This window comes from Hippopotamus amphibius, chromosome 2 (genome assembly GCF_030028045.1).
Source record: "Hippopotamus amphibius kiboko isolate mHipAmp2 chromosome 2, mHipAmp2.hap2, whole genome shotgun sequence".
NCBI classification, from domain to species: Eukaryota; Metazoa; Chordata; class Mammalia; order Artiodactyla; family Hippopotamidae; genus Hippopotamus; species Hippopotamus amphibius.
This window is the reverse complement of record NC_080187.1, coordinates 30934689-30961414: the sequence shown is the minus strand read 5'-3', so window position 1 is coordinate 30961414 and position 26726 is coordinate 30934689. Positions and strand designations below refer to the sequence as shown.

At 34.9% G+C, this 26726-nt stretch overlaps 1 pseudogene; it reads right to left on the bottom strand.

Moving 5' to 3' along the window:
* Window positions 1-11561: 11561 nt before the first annotated feature.
* LOC130844306 (protein zyg-11 homolog A-like) lies at window positions 11562-26203 on the bottom strand (annotated as a pseudogene).
* Between the last annotated feature and the right edge of the window lie 523 nt (window positions 26204-26726).

Genomic DNA, 26726 nt, shown 5'->3' with positions numbered 1-26726 from the left:
AGAGAAATTGAAGGTGATGCAAACAAATGGAAAGATATATTGAGTTGGACAAGAAGTTTGTTTGGGTTCTTCTGTAAGATGTCATGGGAAAACCCGAATGAACTTTTTGGCCAACCCAATACTTAGATCATGGATTGGAAGAATTAATATGTTAAAATGGCCATACTAGCCAAGGCAATCTACAGATTCAATGCAATCCCTATGAAAATGTCTATTTGTTATTTTTCATGGAAATAGAACAAATAATTCTTAAAATATGTATGGAAACACAAAAGGTCCTGAATAACCAAAACGATCTCAAGAAAGAAGAACAAAGCTTGAGATATCACACTCCCTGATTTCAAACTATACTATAAAGCTATAGTAATCATAACAATATGGTCCTGGCTCAACAACAAACACATAGCTCAATGGAATAGAATAGATGGCCCAGAACTGAATCCATTCAATTAATCTACTGCAAAGGATACAAGAATATACAATGGGGAATAGACAGCCTCTTCAATATATGGTGTTGGGAAAACTGGATAGCTACATGCAAAAAAACAAGTTGGACTACTTGCTCATACCATACACAGCAATAAACTCAAAAGACTTAAAGACTTATAAGACTTGAAACCATAAAAGTTCTGGAAGAAAACATAGACTATGCTTTTTGACACTGGTCTTGGCAATTTTTTCTGAATCTGTCTCCTCCCGCAAGAGAAACAAAAGCAAAAGTAAACAAATGGACTGCATCAAACTAAAAAGCTTTCTGCATTGAAGGAAACTATCTACAAAATGCAAAGGCAGCATACTAAATGGGAGATATTTTCAAATACATATCTGATAAGGGGTTAATATCAAAATATACAAAGAAATCATATAACTCAGCATAAAAAAGCAAGCAACCTGATCAAAAATTGGGCAAAGGACCTGGAATAGACACTTTTCCAAAGAAGACATACAGATGGCCAATAGGCATGTAAAAAGATGCTCAGCATCACTAATCATCACAGAGATTCAAGTCAATCCACAATGAGATACCACCTCACAACCGTCAGAATGGCTATTATCAGAAAGACAACAAATAATTGTTTGCAATGATGTGGAGAAAAGGGAGCCCTCCTACACTGTTGGTGGGAATGTAAATTGATACAGTTACTATGGAAAACAATATGGAGCTTCCTCAAACAAAAATATAACTATCATTTGATTCCACTCCTAGGTATTTATCCAAAGAAAAGAAAAACACTATTTCCAAAAGATATATACACCCCTATGTTCATTGCAGCATTATTTACAATAGCCAAGATATAAAAGCAACCTAAGCGCCCAACAGTAGATGAATGGATACAGTAGATGAATGGATAAAGTAGATGTGGTATATATATACAATGGAATATTAGCCACAAAAAAGTAACAAAAACAAAAACAAATCTAAAACTTGCCACTTAGGATAATATGGATGGACCTAGAGTATTAATTCTAAGTGAAAGAAATGAGACAGAGAAAGACAAATACCATATGATCTCACTTAAGTGTGGAATATAAAACACAGAACAAACAAACATAACAAAACAGAAAACAGTCATAGATAAAGAGAACAAGAGAACAAACAGGTGTTTGCTGGAGGGGTGTGGTTGAGGGGATAAGAAATCTAGGTGAGGGAGATTAAAAAAATACAAATTTCCAGTTACAATATAAATGAGTCAAGGGTATGAATATACAGTGTGGGGAATACAGTCAATAACAATATAATATCTTCCTATGATGACAGATGGTAAGTAGACTTATGGTAGTGATCATTTTGTAATGTACAGAAATATTGAATCACTATGTTGTGCACCAGGAACCAACATAGTGTTGTAAACCAATTATATTTCAAAAAGAAACAAACTCATAGAAAAATAAACCAGATTTGTGGTTACTAGAGGTGGGGGAAGTGGGGGGGGGGGCGAATTGGATGAAGGTGGTCAAAGAACAGAAACTTCCAGTTATGAGATAAAGAAGTACTAGAGATGTAATTTACAACATGATTAATGTAATTATCACTGCTCTATGTTATACATAAAAACTGTTGAGAGTAAATCCTAAGAGGTCTGATCATCAGGAAGAAAGAATTTTTTTCCTTTTTTTTGTATCTATATGAGATGATGTATATTGACTAAATTTATCATGGTACTCATTTCATGATGTATGTAAGTCAAATCATTATACTGTACATCTTAAAATTATTCAGTGCTGTATTCCAATTATATCTCAATAAAACTGGAAGAAAAATAACAAAATAAAATACAGATAGGGAGAAAAAATTCTATAAACCTAGAATTCCATACTCAATTAAAAATAACTTTTATAAATAAAGGCAAATAAAGATTTTTCAAACACAAGAAGCTAGAATTTATTGCCAGAGGGTGGCTCTACAAGAAATATTTTTTAAAGTTCTTCAGATAGAAGAAAACTAATAATTGATCAAATTTTGAAGGTACACAAAAGAATAAAGATTATCAGAAATGATAGTAGTTTTTATTTACTATTAGATATAATTTTTCTTATTATATCTAATAGTAAAAAGATAATAATGACAATATGCTGTAGGGTTTATAATTCACGTAGAGATAAAATATTGCAGCATATGTCAGTCAATAGAACACAACAGTCTAGAAATTATCTCATATATACAACACATACAGTCAATTGATTCCTTACAACTGCTTCAACACAATTCAATGAGGAATAGAAAGTCTTCAACAAAATGTGGTAGAATAAAATAACTTTGACCCCTGCCCCATATCATATATGAAAACTGGATCATAGATATAAATATAAATGCTCAAACTATAAAGCTTCTGGAATATTTTCACAGTGATGAGATAGGTAAAGATTTCCTACATAAAATCCAAAAATTCCTAATTGTTAAAGAAAAAAATAATAAATTGGACTTCATGGAAAGTATAACTTCTGGTCAGTGAAAAACACTGCAAAAGAAAATGAAAATGCAAGTTTTACAGATGTTAAAATAATTGCTCTTTATAGAAGTCTTTATCTAGAATATACAGTAATCTTCTATAAATGAGTAATAAAAAGTTAACCCAATTAAGAATGGGCTAAAGACTTAGACCTTTCACAAAAGCAGGGAAATTATCCTTTATTTAATGACAGGCCCTGTGGTAAAGCCATGGCAAATGTCTTTGGAATTAAACATTGGCTTGTTATTTTCATTTCTCTACCTTTGTTTTTAGTATGGCATTTTATTTTTCAAGTAGTAGTCTATGACCACTAAACACCAGCCGCCTCCACACACACACAGAAACACAAACAACTAGAAGCCTAGCAACTTCAAATAAGCTATTTTTGAACATCTTGCCTTGTATATATGTGTGTGTACATATGTGTACTTTTTAATTTCACTTCCTCCTGATCAAAGATTTTAAAATAATTGTCATCATATAACATCATTTAACAATCATTTATTGAGCAAACTTTATATGTAAATGTATAGGGAGGTTCATACCTTCTCATTATTACAGGAGTGAACACATTAACTGAAGAAGATAGATATATTGGCTATAAAAAATGCAAGTGTTGTTAAATTTTTTTATTTTCTAAATTTGGGTTTTGGGCAAAAAAATGGAATATATATTAAATTTCTATTAGATATTTGACTGTGAAACGCCAGTTTTTCTTCCCTCCTTTCTCCTTCTCCTCCTACTTGTTTTTCTTATTCAAAATAGAAGCAAAAAAAATCTCACTGCTATTTAGGGTTTATAAACAAGTATACAGTAGCACATTTTCCTTTTCATTGATCAGGAAAACTATATAATGGTCAATGAAACTCAGATACATGAATTGCTGGATTTATTAAACTAATGTTCCTAAATATAATAGAGAAATTACACCAGTTTGGAGAAACTGGACTTTTCTCTCTGGATCTTAGGAGAAATTTTATCAAATAAATATGATCTTCTAATGCTAGAAAAGGAGAAGAAGGAGAAGAAAAGAGGATGAGAAGGAAAGGGAAAAGGAGAAGAAAACACTTTGGGGAAGCAACAAGTAAAGGACATGAGCTGGAAGTATAAACTTTGTGAGACCTGGTCACAGACCTGAGCATGTCAGCAAGACATCCAAAGACTCAAACTTTCTCTTAGTTCTCTTTTAGAGTAGGGAAAGATAGAGATTATACATTTCACTATTAGATAAGAAATACTGTTTTATTCTCTTTCCTTCCCTTTATCCCTCCATTCCTCCTCCTCTCTTTCTCTCTGTCTCTTGTGATAATGAGTAATCCATTCTATTAGGTAAATGATAACAGACTGACTACTGAAAAAAATGCCTCCTGCCCAGAGGTCGTTATGCTACAGCAATAACACAATCTGAAAGAAAGCAGGACACTATGAAATCACAGATATGAGAATAACTGGGTGAAATTGGACCTGAGATTTTTTTAAAAAAAACTTTTATTGCGATACAGTTAACATACAATAAACTGCATATATTTAGAGTACACAATTTGGTATATTTTTTCTTATTAGTAATGTATATATGGAAATCCCAATCTCCCAATTCATCCCCCTGAACCCTCCCCACTTTCCCCACTTGGTGTCCATATATATGTTCTCTACATCTGCGTCTCTGTTTCTGCCTTGCAAACTGGTTGATTTGTACCATTTTTCTATATTCCGCATATATGTGTTAATACACGATATTTGTTTTTCTCTTTCTGACACACTTCACTCTGTATGATAGTCTCTAGGTCCATCCGTATCTCTACAAATGTCCCAGTTTCATTCCTTTTTACAGCTGAGTAATATTTCACTGCATATATGTACCACATCTTCTTTATCCATTCATCTGTTGATGGACATTTAGGTTGCTTCCATGTCCTGGCTATCGTAAACAGTGCTGCAATGAACATTGGAGTGTATGTGTCTTTTTGAATTATGGTGTTCTCTGGGTATATGCCCAGTAGTGGGATTGCTGGGTAATATGGTAACTATTTTTAGTTTCGTAATGAACCGCCATACTGTTCTCCATAGCGGCTGTATCAATTTACATTCCTACCAACAATGCAAGAGCATACCTATTCCTCCACACCCTCTCCAGCATTTACTGTTTGCAGATTTTCTGATGATGCCCATTTTAAGCAGTGTGAGGTGATACCTCATTTTAGTTTTGATTTGCATTTCTCTAATAATTAGTGATGTTGAGCAGCGTCTCATGTGCCTCTCGGCCATCCATATGTCTTCTTTGGAGAAATGCCTATTTAGGTCTTCTGCCCATTTTTTGATTGGGTTGTTTTTTTGATATTGAGCTGGATGAACTGTTTATATATTTTGGAGATTAATCCTTTGTCTGTTGATTCATTTGCAAATATTTTCTCCCTTTCTGAGGGTTGTCTTTTCGTCTTGCTTATAGTTTCCTTTGCTGTGCAGAAGCTCTGAAGTTTCATTAGGTCCCACTTATTTATTTTTGTTTTTATTTCCATTACTCTAGGGGGTGGATCAAAAAAGATCTTGCTGTGATTTATGTCGAAGAGTGTTCTTCCTATGCTTTCCTCGAGGAGTTTTATAGGGTCTGGCCTTACACTGAAGTCTTTAATCCATTTGGAATTTATTTTTGTGTATGGTGTTAGGGAGTGTTCTAATTTCATTCTTTTATATGTAGCTATCCAGTTTTCCTAGCACCACTTATTGAAGAGGCTGCCTTTTCTCCATTGTATATCCTTGGCTCCTTTGTCATAGATGAGTTGACCATAGTTTATCTCTGGGCTTTCTCTCCTGTTCCATTGATCTATATTTCGGTTTCTGTGCCAGTACCATACTGTCTTGATCACTGTAGCCTTGTAGTATAGCCTGAAGTCAGGAAGCCTGATTCCACCAACTCCATCTTTCCTTCTCAAGATTGCTTTGGCTATTCGGGGTCTTTTGTGTCTCCATACAAATCGTAAAATTTCTTGTTCTAGTTCTGTGAAAAATGCCACTGGTAATTTGATAAGGATTGCGTTGAATACATAAATTGCTTTGGGTAGTATAGTCATTTTCACAATGTTGATTCTTCCAATCCAAGAACATGGCATATCTCTCCATCTGTTTGTGTCATCTTTGATTTCTTTCATTAGTGTCTTATAGTTTTCTGAGTACAGGTCTTTTACCACCTTAGTTAGGTTTATTCCTAGGTATTTTATTCTTTTTGTTGCAATGGTGAATGGAATTGTTTCCTTAATTTCTCTTTCTGATCTTTCATTGTTAGTGTATAGAAATGCAAGAGATTTCTGTGTGTTCATTTTGTATCCTGCAACTTTACCAAATTCATTGATTAGCTCAAGTAGTTTTCTGGTGGCATCTTTAGCATTTTCTATGTAAGGACTTGAGATATTTTTTTAAGTTCCATATTCCAAAGTAGTTAATAAAATTCTAGAGAGAAAGAATGATGTGTATGTTATTTAGGGATGTAAAAGCACATAACTTGGTATACATATGACATAATTCTTAATATGTTACATTTAAATGTATACACTTGTATATTTATATATTCATACATACATCTAAATGCAATTTCAACAATTTAAAGTGTATTGAAGTTTTGTGTATTTAGCTTTTATATTTATATATTTATTAAATTGTAATAATTTATTAAGATTAATGTACGTATTTACTGTTTGACTGATATATCAGACAAATTATTAAGGTAAAATTTTTCCAAAGTTTTAAATATTAAGATACATGCACAGAGATTTTTATGTCCAAACCTAATGCAACTCGACAGACTTCAAGTGATATTATTTCATACTAATGATTTTTTTGACAAGGTATTGTTACCAGGATGGAGGTATTTATAACTTTCTCCCAGATTTAATAGAAACCTAGAAGTTTGCAAGATATATTCTTAGTTACCATTTACTAAGAATATATTGCACCTAACTTCTTATTACTCTCACCACAAATAATGGGTGTAATTGGAGATATTGATGAGGAAATTGAAACTTCCATACTTGTAATTGCTTACTCTCCTCTATCTTGCAAAGGCCTGCTCGCCACTCTCAGTTAAACAGTAAAATGAATTACTAAGAGTGATCAGATAAGGGAAGAATGTCTCGCTCTCAGGCACCCACCCCAAGCCTTTGTTTGAGACCCTTTGTGCATAGACTTGTTAAGTGACCATTAACAAAAAAAAAAAAAAATGATTTTTCTTTTTAGTTATTCCATGAAGTAGCTGACTTGTGTTTCATGTTTTATCATTTACAACACTTTAGCAGAACTTGTATTTTTAGCATGGTCTTAAAACTACTTATCTATCTTTTTTTGTATCAAAAATAACTGCAATTTTAATGAAGAGGATAGAGCTTGTGGGGCAAAATGTATTGAAGCCCCATGATATGGTGCACTCAACTTAAATTAAAAAATAGTCATATTCTCTAAATAAGATCATTTCATTACAAGAAGATTCTGGCTTCTGAAATTAGAAGTTTAACTATGTTACATTTTCCTTAGTGAGTGAATTGTTCCTATGATAGTTTAATTCTGCATTGCTTGTTATTAAAATCTTTAGTTCACATTTTTATGAGGCTTCCTCAGGCACCTGATTGTTCTGCGTACCTTTGAAGGAAAACAGTTATTTTCCAATGAGGACATGCGGAGTGGAGACAAAGGAATGTTTAATGCCACAGTTCTTAAATGCATGAGCTTTGAGGCTAGGCATACCTGTACAAATTCCCTTTTTCACTTTTACTGGTTGTTCCCATTGCACAAGTCCTTTTTCCCCACTGGCACACATAAACCATAAAAACCTCTCCTTCCTAAATAGTCATTGCTTATTTGAAGCTCATGTCATCCAACAACACACTGAATCCTTTCTCTCAGCCTGACTACTGTTATCTACCAATACAATACCACAGCTCTTTCATCTTTGAAGATCTCTGTTCCAGTCTAGAAATTTAAGTATTCACATGCATAAAATATGCTAATCCAGATATCTCATTTATTTTATCTCTTTATCAGTAATATTTTCAACCCCACCTCAACCAATTGTTACCATAGTCATAGTCTGAATTAGCCATCACTTCCTCTCAAATCTTGATTTCAAATATTCCAGTCCCTAACTGGCACACTACATTTTTCCAGATAACTTGCCCAAGCATGTTAATGTCAAAAGTTTTTGACTCTATCAAGAGCTACCTTCCATGACCATCCCCACCTTTTTCACCAGCTACAAGACCCAATGGACTTTCTCCTTCTCTAGTTGAGCTTCTATGACTTATCCTTATGATCACTTCTCTTTAAATGCACTCAACTAACTGTCTCAGTCTCCTTCTAGTTTATACTCTTGATGAACTACCAATTGTGTATGCTATCTTCTATCTATCTATTTTACTTTTCTACCGGCGAATACGAAAATTGTTGTAGAAAAACCTGTGCAACTGATTTCACTGATTTAAATGACTGATTTCTAAATTTAAATCTACCCCCAAGACTGCACAGCTGTTCCACTATTATATTTCTCTATTCAACTTATTTCCCAATCTTTAACAACAGTGTTCAGCAAACTACAGCAAGCAAGCCAAATTACACCACTGCCAGTTTTTGTAAACAAAGTTTTTTAGGACACAGATACACCCTTTCAGTTTATTGTCTATGGTCACTTTTGTCCCAAAATGACAGAGTTAAGAAGTTGTAACAGAGATTGCATGGCCCACAAAGCTGAAATTATTTACCATCTGGTATTTAGCAGAAAAAGTTTGACCATCACTGCTAATTGCAATTTCATACCTTTTCTTTGCCCCTGAAGCCTCCCAGATACCCTCCAGAATTTTCTTCACTTTCACTGGAAAAATCTAACATATGTAAATTTTCTCATCTCACCATCACAAACTTATTTCCATTTTCCTCTATTCAACTTTTCTTCGTTCTAGATTAAAAGCAGGAAGTACACTTTTTACAAAAGGCTTACCATAACTTTTGTGCTCTGAATTCCATCCTCTCTTTCCTTATTCAAAATATTGCTCCCTTAATTATTCCTTCTTTCTCTTTGCATCATTTCTTCTCCTTTGGATCTTGGTTATTGGAAACATTTAATAAAGTTAAAAGGATAAAGAGAAGATTTTTGTTTCCTAGGCAAAGGACTAATTTTAGGGAAAATTTACCAGTTTCTATACCTGTGCCTTTCCTTGTAAACTTCCAAGTTCCACTGATTTTATTACACTATAAACCTAAAGTGGATTGATTGATAAATGACACCAGAGTAATGCATGATCCAGTTATTATTCTCCTTTAATAGTTCAATTTCTGAGTGAAATTGATCTCAGCTAGACTCAAAAGAAAGAAGGCTGATGGAATTAGTTCATATAACGATGGAAGGCCAACAATCTCTCAATTCATAAACATTTTATTTGAATAGGAATGCTTGTTCAAATGAATTTCTAGCTAGTGGAATTTTTGGAATAGAACAAGAGAAATAACATTCCAGGCAGTCTAAAATCAGACTTTTTTTTTCTTTTTTTGGTTGCTTTTTTTGTTTGAGGGGTATCACATAGGCCTTTACAAAAACATCTAATTATAAACACTGTTTCACAACAAAGTGTTTTTTTTAAACTATTACAACATCAACAACAACAATAGGAGCAGCATCGATGACTATCATTTACTGTGTGTTAGGCATTGTGCAAGTGCTTTATTTGATCAAAAACTCCTGAGCTAGGCATTCTCAATATGCCCATTTTACACATGAAGAGAACAAGGGTCAGAAAGGCAACTTATCCAAGATCACTCAGTAGGTAGTAGTACAAATCAAGGCAGGTTGCTTCCTGTGTTCCCTATATTTATCTCTGCACTATACTGACTCCTACATCTCTTATAAACCCACCCAAACTTCAAAAGCAACAATGCCACCTAGAAGGTGGTTTCAGGACTCATCAGTACCCAAATCCAGACAGAAAGCCAAAGGGCTGTGGAGGAAATACACTAGAGTTATAATAGTAATTGCTAACACTAATTGATTCTTTTACATAAATGTATTCATTTAACACTTACAATAAACTCTATGAGGTACTTAGATGTATCACTTTCTCAAGAGCCACATTTTACTTGTTGACTTGTACTCTTCGAAACTTAAGGTAATGAATATTGAAATTAAAAACTACTAATTCTATCTATCTATCTATCTATCTATCTATCTATCTATCTATCTATCTATCATCTATCTATCTATCTTTCTATCTTTGGCCTTCGACGGACTATACTGCATCTATTTTGCAACACTATTTTCTCTATAGCCACATAAAATAGGCCACCCAAGGCAAGAAATAAAAAGCAATGTGATAGGAAAGAGGCGTCTGAGAAAATGTGCTGATCTGACTGAGGAGAGGGCTGTTGTTACAGAGAATACAGGATACCATTCTGGAGGGCTTTGAAGAGCAGAAAAAGGCCTGGTTCAATTCGTTATCTTCTTTATTCTATATGACAACCCAGAGGAATGTTCTATTATTATCATTTGGGGTGATCAAACGACTCATTAAGCTAACAGTCCATAGTGGTAAGCATTTAACACAGTTCTATCTAACTCCAAATTCTGATAGTTTAATATCTGAAATGCTCTTAAAAAAGGAGAAAGTGGGTGAAAACATCATTTTAGGGTTCAATAAGTTTACAAAATAAACAAGAATATACATGAACAATGAAAGAAGATAAGACTTCTCAAAAAAAGATTATATTGTCATTGTACTACTCAAACTTTCAAAGGATTCAATCAGGAGAATAATAACAATAATAATAATAAAAAATTTCATAGTAAGTAGTTTATAAGAATCATCTTTCATAAATTCATGGTAAAGCAGCAAAACTGGGGGATTAACAAAGCAAATGTGAGGAAAAGTAGCATTAATTGTCTTATAGGAAAATTTAGGAACTCTATTATGTTCAGTTTAGAACAGGACAATATTCTTTAGGACACAGATAGCAACAAACAACATTTTTGTGTTTATTTAAAATGAGTTATGGGATCAGTATGCAGTGTTGTAGCATGAATTAAAAACAAATTCTTATACCAAAGTGAATATATTTAGAGGGGACTATGGTAGATGTGAAGTAGTTATATGTGAGATGGAGGACGGGATATAAAATTAAGGTCCATGGAATGGTAAAAATCTAAGTGAGATTAGGATTTAACCAACAGCCTAAAATTCCCCTGGGAATAATAATGAAGAAGCACAGTCGTAGGTAAGAGCATGAGCTCTTTTTCAAGCTGGATTTCAGTCACCAACGTACCAAATCCCCCTGAGGGTTTCTTCATCTACAACATGGGGCTGGTAATAATAGCATCCACATCATAAAGTTGATGTGCACACTGAGTAAGATAACATATTTAAAACACTTGCCTTCATGTCTGGCATATGGTAAGTAATCAGTAAATTATACAGAGAGAGAAATCACTGGGGCAAGGTTTGGCTTAGTCGAGCACTCCCTCACTTCCCCTGGATAGTCTCCCAAGGAGTGGAGTGAGAGTAGAATCTTAATTTACAGAGAAGAGGCTGAGTATGGTCTTGGTAATGATCCTTCTGAGTCTGAAGGGAAAAGGAGGACAGGCATCTAGGCTTGCTCCCCTGTGAGTGACACCTGCTTCCAGGCAGTCTGGTATAGAGCAAAAATTCTATTGTTATCATTCCTATCATCTTCATCTTCATCCTCCTCCTCCTCCTCTTCAGTATGTGTTAGCTGAGGATAAGATTTTAAGACTGAGTCACAGTAACCAAAAAAGAAAAACAAGTTTCCAGGAAGCATATGAGTTAAGTAAATGGATGGAATTCCAATTGAATGCAATTTTCCAATGAATCTCTGAAAGTGAAACACCAGAAATTTACTGTGCTTATTAACACCATAGATTGCAGAATTTAACAAGACCTTGACCTCACAAAAATAATAAAACTACAGTTTATAGAATTTTATACTTTTAGTTAACACTTCCATATGTCTACTTTTTATTAAATACATAAACAATGTTACTGTGGTTCTTGTTAATACTAGAAGCTCAACCTTATTGGGAATATTGTCCAAAGATAGTAATAATAATAACTATTTACTAATTTATTATTATCACAAGTTATTTTTTTTTTAGTTTGAATGTGCCAAGCACAGTTTTTGTTTATCCATATTAAGTCATTTAATCTTCAAAAAATCCTATGAACCAGTATAGTTCTTTTTCTGTCCACTTTATAACTGAGAAAGTTGAGGCAAAGATATATAGAAAAACTTGCCTAATGTCACAACAAGGTGGAGAACCTTGGATTTCCACAACTCTATAGTGGCTGTAATGTAAATGCCAAAGACCCAGTGCAAGAGGCACAGGGAGCTGAAATGAAGTAATTTAACCTTTATGTAACTCCAGTTTAACTGAAACAGTTATTCTCTTTGGTACATTTAAGTTGTATTTTCATTTTACTCACTTGATAATGGTTTCATAATATGCTTTTTGTGTGGATGAGGTAGTCAATGACAATCTTTTCTGAATAAGTAAATATTTTAAGATAATAGATTTAAAAGATTCAATACTCGTTCAGAAACAAACGGGTTTTTGTTGTGGTTGTTGTTGCTGTTTCATATCCTCTTAAAGCTCTTTGAGCCTCACGATTAATAGTGGAATAATGATGATAATATCTACATTTGGGGCTGCTGTGAATCTTAAATGAAATGAGGTGTGTGGAATATAGGGTGCCTGGTATGTAGTGATTGTTCAACAGAAATAAGATGCTTTCCCTTAAGCCTTAGTCAGATTTCAGTGATCATAACTAGGCTCCTAGTAAAATCTGAGAATAAATTTAATGAGGTCAGGTTCTTACAAATGATGAGTAAAATTGTGAAGTCCTATGAGCTGTAAAGCCGTATTCTTATTCTTATCATATTAAGCCTTCTTATGTTCAATAAGGTGTTAATCATGGTCTTAATATGCACAATGTGTTTCTGAGGCTTTACTTTCGGAGACTGTTCAATAGGGAATCACAATCATTTGGAATACTTTTCCTTTCAATTAACTCATACGTTAACTTGAAAACATTCACTCCTCTTTAGACATTACTGTTAACTCCTGATACTGTTGTCTAAGCTAACACCATTTTTTCCAAGTTCTCAAAGCAATTCCTCTTCTCTCTTCTTATTTTTCTGGTTATCCTTTTATGATCTTGTCTATATTTTAGATTATGACAGGAATGTTCCCAGAATATTACTAGGCATGTAACCTTATAAAACTACATGAGGTTCAAAAATCTTCTGACAGTTGTACTGAGAAATACACTAGTTAGAAGCATAAGAATATATCTAGAATAAAATTTAGCTATACATTAAGTCTACTTTAACTATTTACCATTATTTAAAATGATTCCTAATAGTTTTATAATGGAAACAGTCTGGCATAATGGACATATCTCTATGCCAAACCCCAGCTCTACCATCTCTGCTGTGTGAGCCTGGGCCAGTTACTTAGCCACTTTTAAGCTTCATTTTCCTCAGTAACAAAATAGTAATAAAAATATAGTCATCACAGGGTTGGTGAAAGGATTAAATGAGGTCAAATATAAAGTTACCTGACACATATCAAACAAGAGGCAACATTCATTAATGACAGTATATATTATTTAGCCAGTATTACAAAGCAGTTTCACATATATCATCTCACATGTGATAATCTCAGTATCTGATAGAAAGAATAGCATATATCTCATTTTAGAGGTAAAATCACTTGTTAGTAAATAATGAGTCTGGGGCAGGAACTAGAATCCACATTTCCTACCTTCTAATTCTTTTTGTACTTTAAGTATTCAGCCAAATATCTTTTGACTCAGTTGCCTAACACAGCAGCATATTCTGATATTGAGACAACTCATCTGGAATAAGTTTTTTCCTTATTTTTTAAGCCAGATGCTCATGACTATTCCTTTTATTTGGCCTTTCAATGTCTCTGAGTTTCTCTTAACTCAGAGGCTGGTATAAAGGCAAGAGCTAAGGCTGACTAAATAAGTCCTTTCATATATCCCTATAACTTATTTAAAACAAGATATTGGAGTAGCTTTCAAAATATTTTGAAAAAAAATCATTCGAAGCTAATTATTAATAAGGAAAGAGAATTATAATGGAATTAATCCAGCAATAAACATTTAATAAGGATATATATAAATATTTTTGCCAAGCATACATTCTTTAGGAAAACAAGTTTAACTTGTTGAAGGCATCATGAAATCAATAAAGCAATTTCTCTAACCAAACCTTTATGGATGGTATAATTTTAGACTCTATTTACTATAAATGCTCTTGTGAAAAAAATTCCAGCCAGATTTCTGATTACATTTCAAAAAAGGACTCTATCTATAGTTAATGCAATGTTGGCTATACCATGTTTTCAGGTAACTCTGAAACAGGAAAGCACAAGACATTTTTCAGCAGAGTTCATTTTCATGAGACTGCATAACATCTTTGCTGACCAAACAGGTTCTAATAATTTGTGCCTGCAAGTTCTTTTTAATGTCTTCCCCATACTGTATCACTAAGTAGCTGAGAAAATGCTTTACTGTATGAAAAGTGGTCCAAATTCTACTCTCAGTTATACATACACTGAATGTCCAGTATATAAGCATTTCATGTTTAAGTTAATAAGAAATCAAATATTGATAATCTCCAGGGAAACTCAAGACATTATTCATACTGGACACTCAACTTTAGTTACAGTAGGTAACCATCAATTTGTAAACATCAAAGAGCTCACATCTCAAAGCAGCATACATTTCTTGTTACATGAAGAGTAAGTTAAGACCTGATACATGGTGGGTAAACTAAAAGGCAGTGCCAAAATTCATACTGTTAAAAAGAAACTTGAGAAGAATTCCCTGGTAGTCCAGTGGTTAGGAGTCTGAAATTTCATTGATTAGGGTCCAAGTTCAATTCCTGGTCCTGTTCCCCTGGCTGGGGAACTAAGATCCTGCAAGCCATGCATTGTGGCCAAAAAAAAGAAAAGAAAAAAAGAAAAAGAAACTTGACTTACTATGAATGGAAAGATATTTGAGCATAGCTCATTTGCCTAATCTCCCTTAAATATAACTGACATGCCAATACTATTATTAAAAGTATTTATGCATATCATAAAATTTGTGTTATCACTAGAAATATGCAAAAGTGATCTCTCAAAATATGTCAAAAATGACATGTCACTGTGATTGACATTGGTAAGATTGCAGGGGAGTCCACGATAATGCAGTGTGTGTGTGTGTGTGTGTGTGTGTGTGTGTGTGTGTGTGTAGTTTAATATAAATTGTTTTATATATTGTTATACAAAAATAAATATGCATTTATTGTTTATTATAAATGCATGTAATGCATGTATTCTATTTATCAATGATATATGCTTATCTGTTAATTTAAGTACAAATATACTTCATCTAAATAATGTGAAGATGCAACATGAATACATGTTATATGAGTGATACATGAATAATATGCTCAATTGAAAAGTATAAACTACTCATGTATACACAAAGTTGTATAATAAAATAATGAATGGTAAACACTGGAGGTGATTCAAATAGAATTATCCAATCTAATTTGAAAGAGAAACTATGAGTATATAATAGGAAAATAAATAAACCATCAATAGATAGATAGATAAAACTCCTAAAAGGATACCAACTAAACTTGTAGGAAAGAGAAGATATTTGGGAAAAACTAAAATGGAGCAAGGGCCAAAGGTGAATTAAATTACAATAATTACAGAATTTTTCTAAGGGACGCTAACCAAAAAAATGTAATATCCTGTAGCCTGAAGGATTAATTCCACTGAACATGTAAGAAAGAGAAATTTTAATATAAATCTTTCAAGCTCATAGAGGATAATGTAAAATTTTCCAAAAATATTTTATGAAGCCAGAATTAACCTGGCTTAAATGTTTTAGAGCTAAAAAAATAAAAGTGACCTTCTAATTTTATTTGTGAATTCATATTTTTGAAAGCCAACATATAATTATTAGTAAAATTTGCCCAATGCATAGCACAATCTATATGGCAAACTGTGATCTGAATTATGAAAAAAATAATAGTAGGAAGTGGGGTCACAGAAATGAAAATAAACAGTCTAAGGAGACATAAAATTATTGAAAAATTGACTATGGCAGATCATTTTGAAAATAAAGAAAATTCTGATTTTGAATTTGAAATCTTTTAGAGAGTTTTACGTACAATAACATTTGTTGGCAATGTTTTGAGTAAATGAAAATAAAATCTGTATTTCTTGCTCAGACTCTCTTAGGAAGAAGAGAAAACAGCAGCCACAGAAGGTAAGAATATTGCTTAGGAGCCAGAAAACAATGAAGTATACTCGAGTATGGACCAACTTCTGAGTGGTAATAAAACAGGACATTTTTTAATTCAAATATTCATAATAAAGATAAATCTTGAAAAACTGAGATAGGCTATATTGTCTATTAGGTGAAGAGGAGCCACAGAAAAAAGTATATCAAAGGATGGTTCATCAATATGAAAAATTCTGTTAATGTAACTTTCCACGTTAATAAGGTAAACTTAAAAATATGTGATCTGAAAAGTCTTAATTTACTTTAGAATAATTATTTAAAATCAAAACCTTTCAGTGAAACACAGCATTCCATTTAAGTGTGTTCACTACCATCACAGCAGTTCATAACTATGGGTTTTATATGATAATAATACATCATGAAGAGGAAATAAGATGTATAATTTAAAACAAAAAATGGCAAAAATCTTTATGATTTGAAGATGACATGACTATCTACTTGGGGAGAATCCACTAAAAATAATTCTGCTATCTAACATGAAAACAGAATGGGTAGTTATAAAACAAATACTTGAAAAGTACAATTTTCCTATATACCTAAATTATCCTGTAAAAAATGCAATAGAAAATTCGTAATAATAATAATGCTAATGAATAATACTATAAAAACTAACAAGTAGCTGGAATCACCAATATAAAGGAAGCTACACAAATTTTTTTAGAGACACAAAATAGGACCTGATTGACTCCCTAATGGGAAACCCAATATTAGTCAGATGTTAATTCTATGCAAATTAATGTAATATATAAGTAAATACAATTCTAATATAATAATAAGTACTTATTTTATGAAACTTGAAAATAGTTTTATATTCCGCCGGAACAATAAATCTTTGACTGGAATAATTTTTTACAAAAAAGTGAAATCGAAAGAAACTTGTTCCCCAATGTACTAAAATATTACAAAGATATAGTAACTAAAATGTTATAGTTCTGGCACAGAGTGTCATAGCCAAGCAATGGAAAAGAATTGTGAGCCCAGAAAGTTATAGAAATATATATGAAAATTTTTTGATATTTAGGTTTCAAATCAGCAGGGAGAGAAAAGGATTTTTTTTTAATAAATCATATTGTGAGGACATAATCATTTGGGAAAATAAAATGAACAGCCCACTCTGTGTTCTAGAATGGCTTCAGACTATGTTCATTTCATTGAAATATCAGCTTTCAACATTTCTAATCTAGATTAGGCTGATAAGTATCAATATGACCCCTACAGAGGTCAAAATTCTGACAGTTGTCACATTAGTCTCTACTTATGTTATTGTTTACAACTGAAAATATTAAGGGGAAGAAATCTTATACTTTTTTCTTTTTTTTACTTTTTGGGGGAAAGTGAGACATTCCACTGAATATATCTCATTATCAGTTTACAGAGTGTTTAGTTCATTCATTAATTTCCTTAATAAAACATTTTGTTGAATGTCTAACATGTATGAGCCACTGTTTTCATTTCTATGATTTTATTTTGACTTGTTTTGTACTCTTGGAACTTACATTACTACTTGAGAAATTAGGAAACACATCAGCAAACAAGGAGCTCTACTAAGTGAAGAAAGTGGTGGAGCTCAGAAGCCAGCCTGGGCTGTTAAACTTCAGAGACCACTCTGCAATATACCCTCTCATAAACAAATATCACAATCAAGACATTACAAACAGGATCAAGCACTGTAAAACGCTGCAAAATTCTGATTCCTTAAAGAAGCAAATATCCATTCTTGGTGTTCACAAAGAAATAAAAATGTTTGAGTGCAGTTGAGGAGATGCTGGATTTCAAGTACCTATGTCAATGAGAATCCCCAAAGCAGACAGCAAATAGTTAATTATAAGAGAATCTGAAGCACGGAAGAGAGAATGAGAAAAAAAAATATGGGCATTTGAGAGTACTTACTGAGTAGAAGGTAATAGAAGCTACAAGAATAGCTACTTCCTTGCTTATTTCAACTTCTGCCATATATTCTTTTAAATCAGTGGGTCAGCACTGTCAAAATTTCTTTTCCTTCTTTTCTTAACTTATTGATACCATATTACAAAAATTCAAAATATCAATTCAAATTCCTAGGAATTATTTTTTCTTTAATTCATAATACAAGTATTAAACAAATCAAGCATTTATATTTTAATCCCAATTTGTTTCATTTTTACCCTAAATGTTTCAAAGTAATACAACCAAGGATATTAACCTACTTAATTCTCACTTTATAACTAATACATACTAAAAAAAAGTGTCTACATATAATAAGACAGCAATTTAAAAACAACAACAATAAAAAAGTATTTTTTATGGCTCTCATTACCTAAAGACCATATTACCTAAGCCGTCTTAGTGATCTTGACAATATATCTGTGTACCCCAAGAGCCATGGAAATCTCTCAGGGTCTTTGGTTCTTTATCTTATTATGCTTTCCTATTTCTGTGTTTTCCCTCTTGGTTTGGATACTGCAATTATTTAATCCCATCTTATGAGAATCTATGCTAAAATTTCTAACTAGCTTTTAAGATCAAGAGAAGTAATATCCATTGCAGTTCAGCAACTCTGGGAATAGTTCCACTATACCCTCAGAGCAACTCCTGATCTCTAGGGACCCAGTGTGACCCTATGCTTTTGTTGTAATTCAGAATGATATTGCAATACTTAAGCTCCCAGTGCCTGAGCCCCATTCACTAGCTGTACCTTATTTGATTACAGACTGTATAGATGCCAGGACATTCCCAGAAAAGCAAATCCCTGGATCCTTTTGGACCACCCTCCAGATTCCTGTTCTCCTGCATTCTTTCTTGTTCAACCAGCAGTAAAGATGAATATAGAGTTCTCTTGTACTAAATCTCCAGAAGCCTATCCAATTCCTGCTTGCCATTTTTTTATGTTTCAATGAAGTATTTAATTGAGAAATTAAAGACGACCTTTACAGAGAACATACAAGGGTGAGTCAAAAATTATCTGCACGCTGGCTGTAGAATTTACAGAAGTTTTAATATAACCAGAGTGCGGATAATTTTTGACTCACCCTTGTACATCACATTACTCTACTCAGAACACTCCTTTTCACACAAATATGAGCCCCTCCCCCTACACACTATCCCAAAGATTCCTGTACATACCACCTACGCAATAAAATTTAGGGGTTCTTTAAATCTTCCCTTCCCCCTTCAAAAAAAGAGAAAGACGGATAAAATGTAACTAAGTAGGATCCAATGGGGACTTTCCTCCCTCCATGTCCTCTGCCTGCCTCTTGTTTGTGGAAACCTGTAGACTCCCAGGCCTCCTGAGTCACAAAAGCCTGGCTCAAGAATGAATAATTGAAAGGATATGAACACATAGTGACAAAAGTAGCAGTTGGGCCAGAAGAACTGGTAACAATTTAAACAGTACATCAGCCATATGGGGATCACAGAATCTTTAGTTCCTCTCTGCAGTACTTAGGGAACAGGATCTGATGCACGTTTCCTGAGTTGTTTTTACAGATGCTAAAACCCCCACCAAATGGCAGAAGTTAAGGACTTGATGACCATGAGCACATAGCTCCCAGGCCTACTGGAGCCTGTGGATTGACAATGTTAGTCCCTATGACACTGCCCTGTTACTTCACCATCAAACAATCAGAGAACTGTGCACCAGCTGATTACACAGCTTGCAACCCCCCTCCCTCACCTTACCTTTAAAAATGCTTTCCTGAAAACCACTGGGGAGTTTGGGTTTTTTGAGTATTAGCTGCCCAGACTCCTTATCTGGCGCCTTACAATAAACACTGCTCTTTCCTTCATCACAACCTGGTGTCAGTAGATTGGTTTTACTGCCAGTGAGCAAGAAGACCTACGTTTGGTTCAGTAATAAAAAACTCTAGGAAAGAAACTCATGAAATGTGCTGGAAATCCCTGTACCCTGGGGAGTATTCCTGCCTCATTTGCTTCAACTTTCATAATATTGCCATCTTTATGTGAGGCCCAGTAAGAGTCATTCCTAGTGAAACCCCCTAGTTAATCAGTACAGGAAAATTATATGGGGACTTCCCTGGTGGTACAGTGATTAACAATCTGCCTGCCAATGCAGGGGACACAGGTTTGATCCCTGGTCTGGGAAGATCCTACATGCTGCCGAACAACTAAGCCCATGCACCACAACTACTGAGCCTGTGCTCTGGAGCCCACGAGCCATAACTACTGAGCCCACGTGCTGCAACTGCTGAAGCCCACACACCTAGAGCCCATGCTCTGCAACAAGAAGCTACCACACTGAGAAGTCCAGGCACCTCAGCAAAGAGTAGCCCCCACTCTCCGTAACTAGAGAAAAGACTGCGTGCAACAACAAAGACCCAACACAGCCAAAAATAAATAAATAAATAAATATTTGAAAAATTACATGGACACATGTTGGCCTCAGTGAGAAGATATATTTTCTAAATCCCTGTGATTACACAGCATTGTCTTAGGGTCTCCTGCCATGTATCCTGGGAAATACAGTGCTGTACAATTAACAGGAGCATAGTCTTAGTAGGTTGATCAAGCTAGAATTGCTTCCTTAACAGCTCCCTTTCCACACAGAGCTTAATTTAAATTCCCCAATAAAAATTACCTATGATTACTCACTAAAGACTCAGGGAGTTGCTTCAAGCTCTATTATTCTCAAATACTGAACCCCTTTACTCTGGTTGGTTGCCCTATGTTCAGCTTTTTCCCTAATGCTGTTCTATTTGAATGAAGTCCAGACATTTTGTTTTTGTGATTACTTTTAGCGGTATACTTTGCAATTTGGAAATGATGTGTTTCCTACTTCCTGACTTTAACCCAGTCCTTCAGAACTTTTTCTATAGACTTTCACTTGTCTTTATAAAAACAGATCTCTAATCTGATTTGGAAGTCAACTAGAATGTAATCTCCATAAGAGCAGGAATATTTATAATGTATCGCAACATCTGGAATAATGCATAAGTGCTTACTTTATACTTGTTGAACGAATTAATGGATGAGGAGTCTGTGTTGAAAATAGATAATTGTTTGAAAGTTACATAGCTAATTACTAATGGACGAAGCAGCAGCAGAATCCAGGTTGCTACTCAGGCACTTTCATTGCCTATAGTTTTCTTTTTTCTTCTGATGAGAAAACCAAATGTATTAAGTATTCTAGTAAACAGTAATTAGGAGGAATTTACTCTACTCAGAGTTTGAGTTTAAAGTGTAAAATTGTAGTAAACAGCTTCCAAGACGGCCCCCAATGATCCTGTGTCCTGGTGTGCATGACCTTGACTGTGAGCTGAAATTATTAATGTGGAGCCCTATACCAAAATTACAAGACAAAATTCTGGAGTTAACCAGACCCTCATAGCAACCAAATTCCAAGTTATCTCAACCCCCATAGCAATCTTTGATTCATGACTTGAGCGAGCCGATAACCCGACCCCATACTAGGGAAGGTATTCACCATACAGGACCCTAGCCTATCACCTAACAACACCTGTTGCCTTATGGGACACTGAGCAATCGATTAGCACCATTTTCCTGGGAGCAATTTTCCTTGTCTTGGGGTTATAAAAGTTGGCTGCGAGCCGATGAAAAGGGTCGGTTCTCCCTGGTCTGCCAGGAAGCAGGCCCACTGCTTTCCCAGCACCCTTCCCACCATCTCTGTTCTTTGTTCTCAATAAACGTGTTCTTTCCTAACTACTTTGTGTCTGGAAATTCTTTTCCAACCCACACTTGGACCCAAACAATCAACTCCCTTCTTGAACAAGGTAAAGGCTACCTCCTGAGAGATCCTGAGACAGAATCATCTGACTTGACTTAGTTATGCCACATCAGGTTTCTGACCCCTCAGACATTATGTGGGATAATATATGTTTTTATGTTTTAAGTTGTGGGGTAATTTGTGAAGCAACAACAAATAACTAATAAAATAATTTTTAAAATAAATGTACAACCATTTACAACCAAAATTATAAAGTAAAAAACATATGTATATACACACACCACATACACATGTGTGTGTAATATTTATACATTATATTGAATCTCTCTCTATGTATACTACATATGTTATGTATCTGGAGTCCCTTAGGTGAATAAGAGCATTCAACACAGACGGGTATCTCTGAAAATTGTTGAAATAAATTCTGCAGTCATCTAGAACGAAGGCTGCAATCCTCTGTGCTTGGGGGTTTGCCTCATTGTGCTCCTAAATCCTAGATGCCACACAATAGCTGCAGTATTTGCTGGGTTTTTACCGCAGACATGAGACACAGATCACAGTGACCAGAGTAGTACTGAAACCGAGCAGGACCCTCTGGGGGTCCAGGGCACAGAAGGCTTTCTGTGTCCCCCATTTCTTGGGAATAGGCTTCAGCATCCATGACATTCATTGAGTTCCAAAGGGCAGGTTCAAACAGTTGTTAATCAGGGAAGAGAGGAGATGCAGACACAAGGGAGGAGCAGTCAAGAAACAATAGTGAAGTCTTGGGACAGGATCCTGGTTCCAACTCAAGGAGTACACATAAAAATATCTTTGAGCTCTTCTGCAGAACTAAACCCCCCACACATGGAAGATTTTAACTACCTGATGAAGCATTCTTCATTCCAAAGAGAAGATTACAGTCTGATAACCTTGAGAACCACAGAAGCCCGTTAGGAAACCATCTGTGGCCAGATTAAAGGAATGCAGGCTCTACACACACCCCGCTCCTTACCAGCAACCCTGCCCTCGAACCATTGCTATAACCTCCTCACCAAATCCCCCCAGTTGGGACACACAATTTCAAAGGCATAAGCCCACTGTGTCCCCCTTTGCCTGGCAAAGCAATACAACTGTTCTTTTCTATTTCACCCAAAACTCTGTCTCTGAGATTCGATTCAGAACTGTGCACAGACTGAGTTTTCAGCATCAGTACCAAGAAGTGTGAAAATGCCTTGAAGGATCTGTAGGTCACAAATGCTGTCATATTACACCTTGAACTTGGCCATTTCTGGATGTTTCCATGCAGATCCTAGAGAAGAGCACTCCTATGAAGAACATAAAATAGTCAAGGTCGTTAATTAGATGTCACATGGTCAATGAGGCCTGCAGCAAAACAACTGACTTCCACTTCTTTGCTGTGGAGCAAACTGCTGATGTGCTTCACTACATCTTCAGTCACTAGCTTGGAAGAGAGTTCTCTGACACCAGCTACGTTGTTCTCTAAGATTTGAATGAAAAATGCCAATCCTCAATTTTCAATAAATTGCTTGCTGGCAGCTAGAGATTCATTTTCACAATTCCAACATGCTTTCACAGTAAATGAGAGAGCAATATCATGTGAATTCTCAGTAACCTTTTGTTTTCCTACTGCTAGAAGACCCTTGATTGCCATGAAGAGCTTTTCTTTAAGTTGTGAAGTTTGCTGAGGTGAGAGCTATGGGACTAGAATAGATTTGGAAGCCCACTGCCACTGTCTGCATGCTTTCAGAACCATCTCATAACAAACCTGGCAGCATCAAACCTGTCAAATAGAACCTCCACAGGAATCCTTGTCAAGGCATCACACCAAGGAGTTAATTGGTTACTCCCTGAGGGAAACTCCAATATTCCAGAAGATTTAGTATTCCATCACATCTTTCAGAAAACAACTTCTCCAGGGTAACAATCAGAACACTCAGGCAGACATTAGCCAGAGTAGGGAGATGCCTCCTCTTGCACCACATAGCAGCCCAGGGCATCCTTTTGAAAGTAGAGAGGGAAAATGGTCTGGCTCCAGAAGCTCTGGTGCAAGAAGTGAACCAGTAAACTGTGACGCCCAAGAAGGGAACGGGCATCAAGCTGGGCCTGGATTCCTGTGAGATATAACATGGGCCTGCTGCGTGAAGAGGGCACACCGCACTCTGGGAAGGTTTTAGTATCTACCAAACTGAAATGATAGGATACAATTTTCTTTATCTAAAGTAAGTTTCAAAACTTCCAATGGAGGTAATCAGTTGAATAATTAGAATAATGAGAAAGTACAACAAAGACACACTCTGATGAAATTTTAGATATTTAAGTATATCAAATAAATCCTAAATTTATCACCACTGGGGAAGGGGGAGGGATATACAAAATATGGTAAGGCAATGGATTAACAACCACAGTGTTTAATGAGAAGAAATTTTGATCAAATAGTTAATGGCTCCAAGGCAATCCTTCAAATCAAGAAAATAATCAAAATAAAAGAAATATCATAAAACAAGTAGTGATGATAAAAAAAAGTAAATTTTTCTCAGTAATAATCCTTAACATGTCTATTTAAGCATGCAGATGTTACTTCAAAATACTGAAAGAAAATACATTAATATGTAACAATAATAATTCGGACCAAAAAAACCTCTGATTATATCAGCAAAAATTCTAAGTAGTATATTTATGTTCAGAGGGGTAGTATGTTTTTTTCCACTGGGATGATTTTTATTTTTGGTACAAATTGATGCACAGTATCACAGACAGTGCATCTGTGCATTTATATATAGCTACCATGTTATCCCCTCCCCCCAATTTTCCCCATTATGTAGTACCTTAAAAAAACATTCATGTATTATCTCACACAACATTTTGAGGGGTCAGAACTGCAATGAGAATATGTAATTGCAAAATCATTGGGGAAGAGTAAAAATGGTAAAAAAATACTTTTCAAAAATTTTTACAAAACAACTAGAGAAGGAAATACCAAGGAAGCATATCATACACAAACATATCATAACTTTATTAGAGCAAGACGGAGATGATAAACTTTGGATACAAAATCAAAATCTAACACCATGCTGTTATAAAGGAGAACATGAGAAATAAATGTTAAAATTAAGTGTGAATTAAGGAATTGCCTGTTGTTCTTAGCCCTCAGAGCTATTTCCAGCAGAATAGATCACTAAAATGAAATAATTAATTGAAATCCTCCCGAGTCCCTAAGAAGTCAGATGTTTAAAACTGTCATACAGAGTGAACTAAGTCAGAAAGAGAAAAACAAATACTGCATATTAATGCACATATGTGGAATCTAGAAAAATGGTACAGATGAACCTATTTGCAGGGCAGGAATAGAAAGGAAGATGTAGAGAATGGATGTGTGGACACAGTGGGGGAAGAGGAGGGTGGGATGAAGATTAGGTTTGACATAAACACACTACCATTTGTAAACTAGATAGCTAGTTAGAACCTGCTCTATAGCACCGGGAGCTCAGCTTGGTTCTATGTGATGGCCTAGTTGGGTGGGATGGCGGGGAGAGGGAGGTCCAAGAGAGAGGGGATGTGTGTATGCCTATGGCTGATTCATTTCACTGTGCAGCAGAAACTAACACAACAGTGTAAAGCAATTATACTCCAATTAAAAAAAAATGTTGTAATACTTCTGTTTCCATTCCACTAAATGAATAGAAGAGAAACTAAATGCCCTAAAGCACAATAAGGAGGACCTATTCATTAGAAGTACGGGAGAGGGCTTGTATCTAAAAGGAAGAAAAATATATTACTTTAGAAAATTATATCATTTCAGGTAGGATCAGTCAAACTGAACACCATCTATCAGTAAGAATAGTATTTTAAAGACCGCAACTGAGATCTTAGGTTATGGTTTTGAATTGGTTAGAGTATTTCACTCCTCACTTCACTATACTTATCCGCTTGGGAAATGACAAACATTGAGGATACCCAGCAGTATTAAGGGCATTCCTAAAGCTAGTGAACTAAGCATTGAGGGAATTTTCTGTTGAAAGGATCAAGGGATCAAGTTCTCTTCTTGTGAGCAGGGACATAGTTTTCTGAAAAGTGAAGGATATTATTTGGTGTGAAGAGATTGCACTCATTCAACAAATACTTATTGTTTTACCTTCTGTTTCACACCAAATATTGAGGACAGAGTAGTGAACAAGGACTATAATGTTCCTTTTCTTCATGGTATTGAGTTCTAGTAAGGTAGCTTAGAAAATGAACATAAAATGAATCAATTAATTTGGGGTTATACATTCAGAGAATGACTGGGGAGTTTACCTGAAAAGAGTGGTCAGGGAAGTCCTTTCTGAGGATGGACTGTTTTATCAAACCATAATGAGATAACAGCTAGGTACATAAAATTTGAGGGGTGGGGGGAAGGGTTCCAGACACAGGGAAGAAAATGTACAAAAGCCCCATGGTAGAAATAAGCCATGCTGTGTACAGAACAAAAAGCCAGACAGAGTGGTTGTAGCACAGCATTAAGGAGAACAGTGAAGAGAAAAGCTTTGAGCAATAGATAGTAGCTAGGTTATATAGACCACAACAACATGTTTAGATATTACCCAAGGAACAATTAAAAGCCACTGGATAAGTTTAAGCATATGGGATGAGGATGGTACCTGGGAGTGGGTGGACAATGTAGGGTTGCTAATTTTTTTTTTAAAGGCTACTCTGCTATGCTGAGAATTAATGGGAAGGGAACAA